Source organism: Pterocles gutturalis, unplaced genomic scaffold (assembly GCF_000699245.1).
Source record: "Pterocles gutturalis isolate BGI_N339 unplaced genomic scaffold, ASM69924v1 scaffold6023, whole genome shotgun sequence".
Taxonomy (NCBI): domain Eukaryota; kingdom Metazoa; phylum Chordata; class Aves; order Pterocliformes; family Pteroclidae; genus Pterocles; species Pterocles gutturalis.
The window spans coordinates 72363-78110 of NW_010123003.1; positions in this window are offsets into that span (position 1 = coordinate 72363).

Below are 5748 nucleotides of genomic sequence, written 5' to 3' on the forward strand. Positions count from 1 at the left end.
CTTTAGAAATATGGGATTTCTTATTAGTTGCAAAGAGTAGAAGTGAGAGGTTTACTTACTTTTACTTTGTACCTGTGCTGGAATGCTACATTTTAATGCAGTTATGCCAGAAAAGGCCCTGAAGTGTGCTTTCTTTCATTATCAGACAGTCTTCCAGAGGTTGGGGTGGGGAGAGTTTGCTTCTGCCAGATGAGGAAAAGGTTACAGACGATATTTTATGGAAAACAGGAGAAATGAGAGTAAACTCTGGAGTAAACCCTGAAGAAATGGTCTAAACTCTTCTCTAAGTATTACGCGTGTCTGCTCCTGCCATGGAACAAGAATGGATGCAAAGGCTACAGCAGGTATTTCTGCCCGACTGCTCAACATCTCCCCGTGGGAGCCAGATGCCAGGAAAAACCTTCAGGATGCATTTAGCTCCTCCCAACCTATTTTTTTGGTGGGTTTTTTTGCTTGGTGTTTTTTTCTTTTTATTTCCATCCTTTCACACTACAAGCAATATTTTCACCTCAAATATCTTCCACCCTTTTCTTCATATACAAAAATTATCCTTTTAGTATCAAAGTTTACCGAACTCCAGTTACAACCCCTACCCACTTTCCTTCTTCATACTAGCCCTCCTCATCCTCCTTCCATGTCATCTGCAGTCAACAGCATCAGTTGTCTGATGGTGTTCTCACACAGCCCACACTAATCAATGTTATCTCATTAATTCTTCGTACACCTCTGTCTAGTGGACCTTTCATTCACTTTGGTTGCAAGCTTCTCGCAACAGGACCTCTTATCGTGTGTGCGCAGTGCAATAATATATAATAAAAGCATTAACTACTTCACTGTATAGCAGATCACACAAAACCAACTGTGACTTTCTTCTGCAAATGGGTTGCACCAGAACAATTATATGAACTGCGCAGTTTTTAGCTTAAGTTAAAATTTCTGTCACTTAATGCAACATAAAATCTTGCTTTCCTGATGATAGCTCAGAAAAGGAGGATGAAAAAAGCTCTCTTCATCCCTCTTATGCACATTTTCCAAAAGCTTTGCTTCCCAAGATAAATCATACAAGGTCTGCAGATATGCTCGCAGCCCTGCACAAAACTGCACTGCCATGACCTAATTTGATCACATTCCTAGCCTTGTTTTTTTGCATAGACGATCAGTCGTTAGTTCACCTTTTTTTTTTTTTTTAATTTTTGCATGATTTTCACTTTAAAACCCACACATTTTTTATTAGCTGATGCAAATTAGAATTGCACTGACTTCACAGACTACAGACAAGGTAACAGATTGCTCCACTAAAAAAGTAACAAGCTTTTTTCCCCCCAAAGGAAAATTAGCTGCATATGGCAAGAGTAAGATCTGCAACTTTAATAAAGAGAAATCATATTTAGTGAAAGTAAAGCTCACTTACTCAATGACTTGAAGTTTGCTTAAAATACTAATAATTGTAGCAGAAGTAGCACAGTAAATAAAAAAAATAAGACAAACATCTTCATTATCTATTGATAATGTCTCATGTTGTCAAAGAGATCTGAGACTTTTCTACATCAATGTGTCACTTCATTACAGTCATTGCAAACATCATGCGGAAAATTAATTCCAAAATATGTATATACTTCCTTTCAAGAAAGTTCAGGGTTGGTACTAAGATCTTACAATACAGTATTTTAGTCATTCAGATGGCCTAGCAGATAGGCCTGATTCCTAACCCTGAAGATTACAGATTCAGGAGCAGAATAACGACCATAACGTACTGATGTTAGCCTAACTCCATACAACCAGGAAAGTGCACCATTGCACATGACATTTAGTATCCAGCATAGACCTAGTTGTCTTTGGTTGAAGTATTCCAAGACATTTAGATCAAATAAACAACAAAAAAAAGAGAAGACCCTGAGGAATAAGGATAAACACATTAGCACTCATTACTCTCACAATCCACTTCTCCCACCCATTTCAAAACTCCAGCAAGCTAGATGTGTTCTCACTCAAATGGCATTCTGAAAACGGTCAATGTGTTTCACAAAGAAACTACATGCAGCTAGCATCTTCAATGTCGCTCAGCTTCCTATTTCAGGAGCTCTCCAGACAAGAGAGCAAGGCAAATGACCATATTATTATTTGTGTTCTCATATCACAGTCGTAAAGTATGCAAATAACATGTGAAATATTAACATTTCACAGAGCCTTATAATGCTGAATATATTTTCTGCTAGATGTTCTATGCCACATCCCAGACAGACACCAAGCGAGGTATCCAAGTGGCTGAGATGAAAATCACCAAGCAACACATGAGAATTGCTGGGTCTGAAAGCAATGAGTTAACAGTGCACGAATCCAAAACACCACAGAGGAGCTGCTACTTCAAAGGAAAGAAGCCTTCCCTCTTCACAGGCAGTCATTAAAAGTTACACATTTCTTGTCAGAGCCTCTGCAATGCCATCTCATAGCTTGTACATACTAAATTTCCATTAACTAGAAGAGTTAATGGAAAAGTCCTCCCCCAACTCCAGGTGTTTCTAGCACTGTGTGATGCTGACCGGTGGTGTTCCAGACCAGCAGCAGCTGCTGCGCTGTTACATTCTGCAGGTGGCTGAAACTGAAGTACAGAGGTATCCTTTTACCATCCATTGCACAGAGAGATTGTGAGGTCCAACTGTTGGGCCTGATGGAGAATTAGTGAAATCACTCCGCTCGAGTAACTTCACGTCTGCAAACCGGAGATCAAGAGAGGACACCTCACCTTCAGAAAGCACCGGTAACGCATCAGCTATTAACCATCCTGGAAACTTAACTACAACCTTAACTACACGCAGAGCCCAGGGAAAGAAACATACAGCAAATCCTTCCAAATCAAGGACCTCAATGCCAGGCCTAGAGAGCAAGGCGTTACAGAACTTCAGTAAAAAATCCTGCAGCAGGTTCACACAGCTACAAGTCTCCTCTCTCAAGATGTGCGCTGACAAACCACAGGGAGCTTGTGCTCTGCAGCCTGCTTGGAGATCTTCTTGTACCAAGAAGATTCTCTTCTAACTTGCAGTGGTGCTGTTACAAAGTGTTAAACAGTAAAAGGGAAAGCGTAGCCTTAAAAGTAAGCAATAATTCGCAGCAAGTGTTAATGTACAAGATTTATCTGTTTTAACACAACTTGCCATCATTAAAGAATCCAAACACCACTATTTCACAGAATGACAGAAGCAGAAAACAATGGGTTCAAACCACATTAAAGCGGTTGCTGCAGCTCTTACACTCGTAACCCAGCTGATGAGCAAAACGAGTGCCGCTTATAGAGTTTACTTCACTCAACAACCTCCGGAAGACTTGTATTTGCTCTGTATTTCTTTTTAATATAGCCTAAAAGAATCCAAGTAGATCAAATTCACTGGATGACTTCGAAGGATAAAGCAAGTTCTTCACTGTGAGAGTATCATTCTATAAGCCAATGCTGGAGCAACGGAAAACGGCCTCTCAGTCAGCACATTTCCTTTAAGTGTTTAGAATTCACAATAAGGCAAAACAAAACCAAAAGGAGCATATAGCCTGAAGAGAATAAAAAAAATGGATGCGCAACTTCATCTAAGGGGCTAGCTCAACTTGCAATATGCTGCATTTCTTCCAGAGATCAAGAGCAGGACTTCAGCACATGGTTTAACTGTGTTCCTTGTTTTGAACATGTGCAAATTCCTGCCAGAAGCTAATTCCCTGATTCCTGGACACTCAATTCCAGTCTCTGCGTCTGAATCAAACTCTGCTGCACTGGCATTTCACATTAGGAAGGAGCTGCACAAATCAAATGAAAACTTACATTTCCTTCCATGAATAAATCCCAAAGATTTTACGACTTACTGGCATCAAGAAGTGTCCTGTTGGAATAGTTACGTTAATGCAAGCCCCGACGTGAGATGCGCCGCATGGGTTGTAACAAGCATGTTAAAATAAACCAACTTTGGATGAAACAGGTGTGCCATAACTGCACTGGCGAGTTTGTGCTAACGCACATCTGTCTTGCCTATTAGCACAAAAATCTCTCCTGCAATCACAGTGGGCATGTCCACATGTTCCACTAGTACTTGTGCAGCACACTGTCAAAATAACACGGAATATTTCCTCCCTGTACTTTCAAAATGCATCTCAGAATTTGTTGCACTTGTGTTATGGTGGGATTTTCTATTTAATTTCTGACACGTAGCGCCTACTTTCTATCATATGCTAAAGACACCTGTATTAGAAAAATGATCCACTCCTTACCAAGACTGTTGACAACAGGTACTGCTCCCTCCCCTGCAACTAATGCCAAAAAATAATTTATTGCTGACAATGAAAAACATTCTGGTACAGTCAATGACATCTTTGAAAACATGACAAAGACCAGAGGGACCTATAGAGAGGATGTATTTGCCAAAATAACACAAACTCATCTACATTTGAAATGGATTAGAATGGATTCAAGGCACACTTGCATTAAAAGAATGTGCAGAAACTCCATCATTTGGAGCACACTAACAGTAGGATGCAGGAAAAGGCTGACATCATTCTCCCCCCTCCTCCTTCCAGAACCCATCTCTTCTTACCACATAAAAGAAGCGAGTCTCCCTACGAACTGCTCTCTCCCTGAAACTGAACCTTCCTCCTACCAGCAGGAGTCAGGTTTTGATGACTCCTTTAATTTTTTTCCCTTAAGCACCTAACAGCATTATCTTCTTCTGTGATCTCAACCCAAAATAAGTACTTGTAAACAAACACCATCCAATCAAATGAATTTCAATTTCTGCAGTTCCATTACAACACAAAAAAACCTGACCCACGCAAAAGTCAGGTACGACTAAGTCAACATAATGCAATTACCATGACCTACTCTAAAAAAGATTTTAGAATTGGAGCAGAAACAAATCCAGTGTTGCACCCATGCATTTGTGACAAGCCTTTACCAAAAGACCCTTTTAACTTCCCAGTGTGAGGTAATTTTCAGGGACATTCTTGAGATGATGAGACATAAAACCCCATCAAGTAGCAATTCATAATCAAAATGTTTGCAGATTAAATCTAGAAAATGAACACGTGCTACAAGAAGAAAGAAGTACTTCAAATGGGCTTCAGAGCTTTCAAACTTTTAAAGCTCAATAGCAAGCAGGTTTTAAGAGAACAAAGAAATCTAATGCTAATATTTAAATCCATCAAAAACACAAGAGGCCCCAACCCCAGCCAAACCATGTGTCCAGGATCATTCTGAGAGTCTACATGAATTATCACCTTTCTAGGTTTTTTTTGAGTGCTGTTTTCTTTCTTCTTTCTTATTTTGTTCTTTGGAGTCACAATTTTTAATTCTCCTTTAAGGCAGCTTACACCTAAAAAATAAAAGTAGAACTGAGCCACACAATGACATAAAAGAGAGAAACGGAGAACAAAAATGCTGAATACCAAAGCAACAGCAGGTCAAAATAGGAAGAGCCTTCCAAAATTAGGAAGGAAAGGGTTATTTACATAAATTGGGATCTCAACTCGAAAGGAAGGGCACTCTCTGGGGATACTGAAGAGTCGGAGGAACAAGGATGGCAGGACCGCTACCCTGTCAAGGCAGCTCCTCCAGGGAATGGAAGTAAAACATAAGTCCTAAAGAATGGGACAGGAAGTAACCCAGAAAGCAGAGCTGCTGGGAAATCAAAATCCCTCCCTTGCAGGACTTCATGCTTCAGGAACCGACAAGTGCACACACACCAAAAAAAAACCCAAACCCAAACCCCAACCGAG